This window comes from Micropterus dolomieu, linkage group LG23, assembly GCF_021292245.1.
Source record: "Micropterus dolomieu isolate WLL.071019.BEF.003 ecotype Adirondacks linkage group LG23, ASM2129224v1, whole genome shotgun sequence".
In the NCBI taxonomy this organism is placed as follows: Eukaryota; Metazoa; Chordata; class Actinopteri; order Centrarchiformes; family Centrarchidae; genus Micropterus; species Micropterus dolomieu.
Window position 1 is genome coordinate 10,442,951 of NC_060172.1, and position 9,586 is coordinate 10,452,536.

The 9,586-nt window shown below is 38.4% G+C and overlaps 1 long non-coding RNA gene across 1 annotated transcript; it reads left to right on the plus strand.

Annotated features, from left to right (window-relative positions):
- Nucleotides 1-401: 401 nt before the first annotated feature.
- LOC123963682 lies at nucleotides 402-2,445 on the plus strand. Its single transcript, XR_006823242.1, has 2 exons — nucleotides 402-460; nucleotides 2,119-2,445. It is a non-coding gene; the product is annotated as an uncharacterized LOC123963682 (long non-coding RNA).
- Nucleotides 2,446-9,586: the final 7,141 nt, after the last annotated feature.

Here is a 9,586-nt window from a genome sequence, read left to right on the forward strand (position 1 = left end):
ATAACAAAGCTTCCAAAACATTGAAATGTGGATAAAAACAGTGAATATTGATCAATATTCCTGTGACCATAAGCAATCCCATGCTTTACAGGCGCACAAGTTGAGAACAGAACATTCCACAGGGCTGTAAGTGTGCCCTTTCTCTTCCTATTCATAGTTTTCACGTGAAGTTATTAAAAAATGATTTATACGAAATAACAAAGCTGTGTGACCTCCTCCGGCAGGTCGTTGGTCAAAACAATAAATAAATTGGTTAAAACCATAGACTGTATATAAGAAATGGACGTAGTCATCATGACGTCACCCGTTGGTTTGTGGATTGCCGTTTTGAAGCCTCGAGTTTGGCCGATAGGGCGCCGCCATGTCAAGTTTTTGCAACCAGGAAGTGCCCGGAAGTGATGATATGGCGGAGCTAACGGCCGTGTGCGGAGCTAGCTAGCTTGCTTAGCTAGGTGCAACTGTAAGTCATGTTAACTGTCATTTTAACAGGGCTGATAACTTTGTCTAGCGAACAACAGTCTTAAAACTAAATGTACTCACCAGAGAAAGTAAACAGCCAACTCCTAATAAGCTTTTTCAACGGCGCTGGTTAAATTTACACAGTGCCGAGGGCACGAGTCGCCTCTAGTCTGATTGACAGGTCGCCATGGTAACGACTTGTCAATCATATCCCGCTCTGCAACATACTCTGCTTTTTTGGTCTATTTTAAAATAAATGGGACCATAATTTACTAAATGAACATTGTTTTGTATTGAAGAAGACTTGAAACTAGCGATTGAGACCATAAACTCATTAGGAAAGTGTTTACTGAGGTAATTATTCAGCTGAGAAGTAGGGTCATTTTCCCTTTATTTCTAATGGAGCCGGACTTCTTTTTGCAACCAGAAGAGTCGCCCCCTGCTGGATTTTCAATAGAATGCAGGTTTCAGGGACTTCAGCATTCGCTTCCCGCTTGGTTAAAACATCTCCAGAATGATCTTGTGTTGTCATATAAGTTTATTTAGATGCTTGGTGTTTGATGTGTGGATAAAAATGGTCGGTTTGAGATGCTAGCTGAGCCTCCTAGCTTCACGGAGGTGTGTGGCATGCATAGGGTGACAAAATAATCAGATCGTCCATGATTTTCCATTTGCATTTTGAGGTGAAAATAGATTGTCCGGTCAGGTCCGGGCTTTTGTGGTTTTAACTTTTCATCCAGCACCATTACTAGCTTAATGAGATAAATACTCTTGCAGCCAAATACTATAGTATTTAGGTTTACAAATGGAAAAAAAAAAAATTAATATTAACTATATGAAATAAACAATACAAAAATCAAAGTAACAAAAAGTGATGCCAGCAGTGAGGAAGAACCCACAGACTTTTATGCAATCTGGAAACAGAGGCCGGCTGCTTCCAATTCCTTGATTGCCTCCAGCTCTAATCCACCAGGAACCAGGACACCGCAAGAGACCAGCAAAAGAACACACACGGACCAACCATACCTGCAAATACATTCCCATCAGCCTCAGTTGTAGGTGAACTTACTGGCACTAAATAGCAAATTTAATTGGTAGCCGTGGTAAACACTGCCTGCTAAGCATTAGTGTGTCGCCATCTCTATTGTGAGCATGTTAGCATGCTGACATTAGCATTTAGCGCAAAGTACAGCCTCCCTGAGCTGCTAGTGTGGCCGTGGTCTCAGTTCCTTTCATTTGTCTATTCAGATAAATGTGTTAAAGTATTTTTTTGCGTCAAGACAGGCAACAATCTAAAAGGTGTACTTTTTATTGGTTTGTAACAAAAAGTCTGTTGTGACACAAGCATCTATTGCATTGTCACAGGTAAAAAATATTTTTCCCATTGTACTGTATATTCCCTGTATTTGGTGTAGATCAGCAGTTTTCCATTCAGACTAGCAGAAAATATGCTCTGCCATACACCTGCATTAGTGTATGATCCCTCAGAAGTTAAGAGTAAGAGTAGTAAGACACAGAAGCTAAAATGGGAAAGAGAAGAAGAGGATGACCTGCATGACTAGTCTGAGGCCAGATCTGCAACCAGTTACTGTAAATAACCGTCCTCCCTGCATTCCTAAATTCTTACAAAGCCAGGCTTTTTGCTCTTTGTCTTCTCAGTGAACATACAGAAGGAATGTCCAGCCTGCTAACACCTGCTGAGTGCTCTTTCACCTTCTGCCAGTGAGAAGAATAGCTCTGACAAGGTTGACTGGCTCCACAGAAAAGAATTCAAATCAAAACCTCTTGAGCCCTGCGGAACAGTTGTCCAGATGACAAAGGACTAAATGGCAGGCTTTACAACGTCACAAACTGTCAGCATTATCACCTTTAGCCATTTATTTATTTATTTTTCAAAGATTTCAGATTAAGTCGCTTTCAGATGCTGAGATTATAGCAGGTCTAAATAAACTATGTGGCTAAATGCAGGCTTACTATACATTTTTACATGTTTTACTGCTATTTTTTACAAGTTGTCAAACTATAAGATCTTTGTAATGATTATAAGAAACAAAATCTTTCAAAAGTCAATGGAAGTGGTTATGGGTTAAATTGCTGTATTGAGTCAGTATATGATAGAGGTCCTTTTCTGAACCCACTAAGTGAAATATTCAAATTCTATGGTATATTTGTTGTGGTGTGGAGGAATTGTAGTCAACAGGCTTACAACTTAAAGTATTTAATCAGACCCATGGAGTCCCAGGGTGGTGTTAATGCTGTTTTAGGGCTTTTAAAACAGCAATTAAATGTTGCTGCCTGTCTGTTGTTCAGCCTCCCCAAGCACACCACTCACCACTCTGCTTTTCTGATTTTATGTGCCAGCCTACAGGGCAGTAAAGGAAACTGCTCCTTCCTACCTCAAAGCAAGGGTAAAATGTAGCTCTGATCCAGGATGGGCTTTGATGGCCATCTCTCCAACCAGAACATTTCTATCACTCAACGTCTCATAAAGTTAATTACTGAAATGTTATAAATGTAAATAAAAACCTCACTGGATGGTGGGCAATTTTCTTACCAAATTATAAGGTGGGAAAAATGATATCAGACGGGAGCAAAGTAATTATAAAACATGATTTACTCAGATCGAGAACCATCTCTTCCATTAAAGTCAATATGACTGAAGAGCTGCTCAGCAGAAGTGTAATAAGTGCTTCCATTGGTGGCTAGAAGATACCGACTACAGTTTTATCCAGTAATAATAATAATTCATAATTTATTTATATAGCACTTTACATAGACATATAACCAAGAAAAAGTGTACCAGATCAAAGTGAAATAAAAACAATTACATAAGATAATACGTTAATAAATTAGGTTAAAATATAATTGCACTAAAAACACACAATTAAAACATTCAAGCAAATGCAATCATCAAATTTGCTTATTACAAAATGATTTATACGAAATAATAAAGCTGTATGACCTACTCCAGCAGGTCGTTTATGGCCTGGTCTGCTCTGGTTTTAAGTTTCCACCAGCAGTATTTCTGCACCATAGCACTGAGCACAGTATCCATAATACTACACACAGATTCTAAGCAGGTTTTCGGTGTGAAGTGTGTTCACACTGTAAAAGTGACAAACAAAAAGTACACTTTTAAGCAGACGTATGCATCCTAAACACGGTCAATTTTTAAATCTGCTGTTGAGGCACACTATTTTACCACAATGAAATGCACAGGACACGGAGGAGGTTTTCACACAGTTGAAAAGAATTTTATAAATTGGTCAAAACAATAAATAAATTGGTTAAAACATCTCCAGAATGATCTTGTAACAAACACAAAGAAATAAGTGTTATACCTTTTAGAAAGACGTTTTGCTTCCTATTTGTGATGTTCCAAAGTTGTAATTTGATGGATATCATACGTATTGTGTCACTTCTTGTTAGCAGTAAGCGGTTGATATTTTTGTATACTATTAAAACAGTACACTATGACCATTAGTATGTAGCATATACTGTAAAGATTTAGTATGTAGTATGGACTTGGGACACAGCTATGGTTTGTGTTGACTTTAAATCAAAGAAATATTTCTCTGTGGGAGTAACATTCTTGTTCAAATTTTATGAGCCGTTGAATGGCTGAAATGTCCGGGTGATGGCCTTCTGGGACCATAAAATGTAGTTTGACAGTCCTGGATCAGCAGTGGTCAAACCCAACTGAGAGGCATGACCATTGCAGTCCTCTGCCTCTGGATGATTGACCGCCTGGTCACTTTGTAGACACTGGGGTTGCTTATCTTTGCCAAGGTTTTCCTGTTCTGGTGATTACTCATCCTAGCACTTCCTAAAGACATCAACAACAAACCCAAGCACTTATACCGCAGCACTGAACACGATCTTAGTTGTATGTTTGGAAGCGATGCCCAATTTTTGATTACACCTAGCTTTTGTCATTATGGAGGTTGAATGCACTTATTGTGAGATACTCTGGGCAAAAGCATCTGACAAATGATTGTATAGTTTTTAAGTTTCATTACCTTTATTTGTAAGGGGCTGTGTTCAAAAAACAATCTAAAGCAATGAGAAGAGAAACCTTGCACCAGATTTAGCCAGTTACTTTGTGTATTGTAATGTAATAAAATCATTTTCACGCATTCAATCAATCCATAATATGATTTTCACAAAAATAGGGGTTTGATATTTAAAAGGTACATATTTTATGTCCACTAAGCACCCAAAAGTTGTGTTTCCTTCTGCAAGATGAGACTGATAAGGACAGTTAGTAATGAGGTCCTCTGTGATGTGCAAAACTCAGAAAAGGCTTTTAGTAATAGGAAATGGAGAGAAAAATGGAGTACATAATTAAACTACAGTTTAGAGTGTTGAAGCTCCAGATGGGCTTTGTTTAAAATCACCCTGCACCTGAATATTTTAACCAATGTTTTGACATTCAAAATAAACTTACAAAGTCTGACTCAATTTCAAAAAAACTGAAAAAAGAATAAAGCCTAAATATCTGTCTAATCATATCCATATCAGTCTGGCATCGTTGTTGAATGGCTTCTTTGAAAATCATCTCAACATGCAGCTCAGACCAATTTCCCAGCAGCCACTTCAGCTTTCCCTGTCATGTTCCTCTTCCTCACATCATACGGTGGTCAGGCTTACTTGACAAGCGCATCCTGACAAGCACTGCATCATGAGCAGCTCTGCAACTGCGACGCACCATGAATAATGATTATGGCGTGCAACGATGATGCTAACTTTTGTGAGCACCAGAACCGCCATTTGCTGACAGTTGTCTGGTCTGTTTCCGCGGCTCTGGCTCGTATGCGTATTCTTGTGGGAATGCAGCAGGCGATTAAAGCTGCTGGCTGCAAGAGCACAATGACTTTGAAAAGCCAACACAGGCATCCGGTCCTCCAATCATGAGCGAAAACAGCCTTCAGAGTCACTCCAATTGTACTGATCCAAATGAAAAGCAGTATATGTGGGAATGTGTGTCAGATCCTGATCTCCACTTATCATTCGCTACTTGCAGCATCCCTCCTTCCCTCTCACCTCTGTCTCTCAAAGTTATTACAGCAGTGTGCTCTTTTCCCTCTGCTCTGCACAGATAACAAGTAGCTACACTCATCTGCTGACTCCTCTTCACCCAAAGCAACGCTTATCGTTCTTAAACACACTGCTCCTGTGAAACTAATTATTGTGCTGGCTTTCTGCCGCATTGTCGCTGGACTAGTAACGTAAAGAGTGTGAGAATTTTCATCCTCTTCTCTCATTCTTTCCCATTTGACTTCTCTCTCTGACGCCCATGATTCAGATGTTTCAATGTTAAATCACACCATCAATCTGAATCCCATGTGTTCCCTTCTTCTTTCAGTAAATATTAACACCAAGAATGCTTCAGAAGTGTTTAACTCTTTTGGATGGAAGGGAAAACTGCCAAACATTTAATCCAGATTTTGTTTATTTGGTTAGCATACAGATATTTAGACATTTTATTTGTACTTGACCATGTGTTTGAGAAATCTGTTTTTTTCGCAGGATACATTTATTTTGTAATTCTCTCTGTTCCTATCTGTTTTGATTAACCTGTTAGGGGGGCAAGGGGTCCTATTAAGCCAAAAAAACAATCTTTTTAGCCGCAATAAAATGCAGCTCGGCTTTTAATAAATACCAGAAGATAAGATGTCAACCTGTTTTAGCCTCCCTTCACTACCACTTTACTGATCACCTTTAAAGCACTTCATGGTTTAGCTTCCAGTTATATTGCTGACTTGCTGCTCCCCTGTGAGTTCCTGAGTTCCCCAGCTCATAACTAAAGGTGACCAAGCTTTTGCAGTAAGTGCCGCTCAGCTCTGGAACACCCTCCCTGAAGATCTGAGACTTGCAGAATCAGTGAAATCTTTTAAATCCCTTCTCAAAACAAATCTGTTTAAAATTTTACTTCCAACGTACTATTTTATTTGTATATTACTTTTGGGTATTTTATGTCCATTATAATTTGTTTAGTTGTATTTGCCTGACTTTACAACACTGAAAATTCTGAGAGCAAAGACAAAAAAACAAATTATTTCAGCATTGCAACGTTTGTGCAACATGTATTGTATATATTATATTGTAATTTTATTGTAACATTTGAACTTGTACTTTATAGTACAGCAGATAAGCATAAAAATCTTTCAAATGTGGAAAGTACCCCTTGGGTCATTCAAATCCCATTAGCCACGTAAATTTCAAAATGGCTGCCATTTTTTTTTTTTTTTACCATAGATTAACATTTTCCTGGCCAGTTTTGATAATTCTGGTGTCAAATGATAGGCTTTTAACCATGGAATACTCAAATGGACACATCAGAAATAATTTTTAAATGATATTTAAATTTCTTTCTTATTAATATTTGCATGTAGGCCTGGGGCTGACTGTGTGAAAGTATCAGGCATGTTTGTCTTGTTATAATCATTATTATTATTATTATTATTATTATTATTATTATTATTATCATCATCATCATATGTAGCCATTTTGCTACAATTACGCTTTACACAACAGCTGCGGCTGCGACCTGACTTCTCCTTTGTCTGTGAGAGGGAAAAAATTAGAAAGTTGCGTGGTGCTGCGGAAAGCCCCAGCAGCGGAAGTGCATGGATCATGTGTAATATTCTTCCAGTCAGAGGGAATGATCAGGAACCGTTTACAGCGAGTCTGTCATACTAGTGACACAACCTGTACCGGAGAAGGAGTGGGGCGGTGGAGCATACAGGGCCAGGGACAGGAAATTGCAGAGCGACTGTCCCACTGCGGACGGTCGGTGATTGTGATTTTCCGCATGGATCCATGACAGAGAAATATAGAGATTAATGTCAATAAAGCATGCTGTCAAAATTTTAGAGACCCCCCAAAATATCACAAATCATGCTTTTAGGGGGGCTGATTTCTTATTAAGAGGAGCTAAGCTCCCCCTGGCTCCCTCGTAGTTTGCACCCTGCTCTAAGTTGAAATGGAGCATAATCTTCACATCAGCAACTACACAGTGCTGTGCTAGCATGACCAAAGCTGTAGTATTTGCACCTCCCACGGCAACTGATCACACTTGGACATTTTTAACTTGCAACTCTCTGAAATAGGGGGGAGATCAGTTACATTACATTTACTAATTTCGCTTACGCTTTTTATTCAAAGCGACTTGCACTTGCTATATGTCAGATGTCACATGCCTTTGGAACAATTAGGAGAATCTTGCAGCAGTGCGAATTTAAACCCATAGTCACCAAGTGTCTATCAGAGATGGGGGACTCGAGTTTGAGACTCGTACTCGAGTCGCAGTTAATTCTTCAGATTTGACTTGAGACTCATCCTCAAAAGACTTTAGACTTGACTCGGACTCGTGAACAATGTTTCAGTATGCGTTTGATGAGTATCGGCTGTGTACAGGCACATGTATCCCTGCAGCATATAGCTGCAGCTACATCTTAATTTCAGGGAATTTCCGATTTTTCTTCTTGTAAATTTCACACTTTCTTCTAGGATTGTTTTTTTCTCGGCTCCTTATTTTTTGGACACATAAAATAGTCAATCTAAATATGTGAAAACAATTAAGAGAATTCAATTATAGACTACAGATGGGCTACATCTAAGAAACTGTCCCGTTAATTAATTAAGATTTCCTCTCTAAAATCACAGAGGCTGCAGGACTCGCTGTCTGAACGTATTGCTGTTGTGTTCAGAACTTCTTTGCAACCGCAGTGGAACAAATCAGGATGAAATCTAAACATTTTATTAAGTGGTGTATATTAATATCCATCATTAATAATGAGTACAGATGTTAACCACAAACAAAACCTGCTCGGAGCAGTTTAGAGATGCGGCGTAAATTGCCATGGCAACAGACCTCGGTTAACACCTATCCACCTTTCATAGTACGGGTTATTTAGGAAGTTACACCCGACGTCACCAAGTTACTCCTGAAGTTACCTGGATAAGCAATTTACCCCGCTTCGTAGTACAGGCCACTTGTCTGGGTGGTCACCTAGATCCAACATAACAATAACACAAAAAAAAACAAAGCAGAAAGTTAGGTACAACAAGAACTGTAAATGTGTATAACTTGATGCACTGTGTTATCCTGCCGGTCACTATTGTTGCTGTCAAAATGTTAACTCATTCTATGACCACACTGAAGAAAGTTGAGTAAATGCAAATACATATATTAATACTAGACTTCATTTAGACCCTTTATTATTTCAATATTTGCTTGAAATGCATTGATACATCATTCAGAAACATTTTTAGAGCCTTATAGATGATAAAGTTTTTTACCATCACTTTTGTGACGGATGGGATTAAATGGGTTAAGTACAATGTACACGGCAGACTCTCCATGAAATCTTCAATATTTGCAAAGAAATTCAGAAACTAACCAGTACTGAGTGGGTCTGAACACCAAAACCTAGAAAAGGACTTTTGAAAACAATATGCCAGGCAGTGGCATTGCCAGGAATTAATGTCACTTGATGGTGTTTAAACACTACACACATCCATTCAAATATACATGAAACAAATATATAATTCTTCTAAATACTTATGTATGCCAAAAAAAAATCAGTAGCTGTAGCAGGTAGCACTTACTGAGCTGAAACACATACAGAGATGCACAAAAGTTACTCTTGCACAGTCTTTAAGTACAATTTTGATGGACTTGTTACTTTTGCTCAGGTATTTTCATTTTATTCTACTTTTTTCACTACATTTCAGAAGGACATATTGTACATTTTACTCTACTACATAGTTCCTTTTACTTTTCTGATTAAGAGATTACACATTTTACACAGACAATGGCACACTGTGAAGGGTTTAACAACTGAACAGGAAATAAAGAGGTTAAAAGTAGTGCCACCTCGACCAGCTACAACACTGACTGACTTTTTAGTTTTAAACAGTGTTTCAGCAGTGTGTGTGAAGGATCTGAACACTTCTTACACCAATGACACACGTGCTGAGTAATAATAAAAACCTGCATTCCTTCAATCAATAAAAACATTTTTTTTTTATTCTTTTCCTGGCAGAAATGGGCTTCCATATGCAAATGCCTCTGAATATATTCACCATCCTCCTCTTTGTGACTTTTGTTTTCTCCATTTTA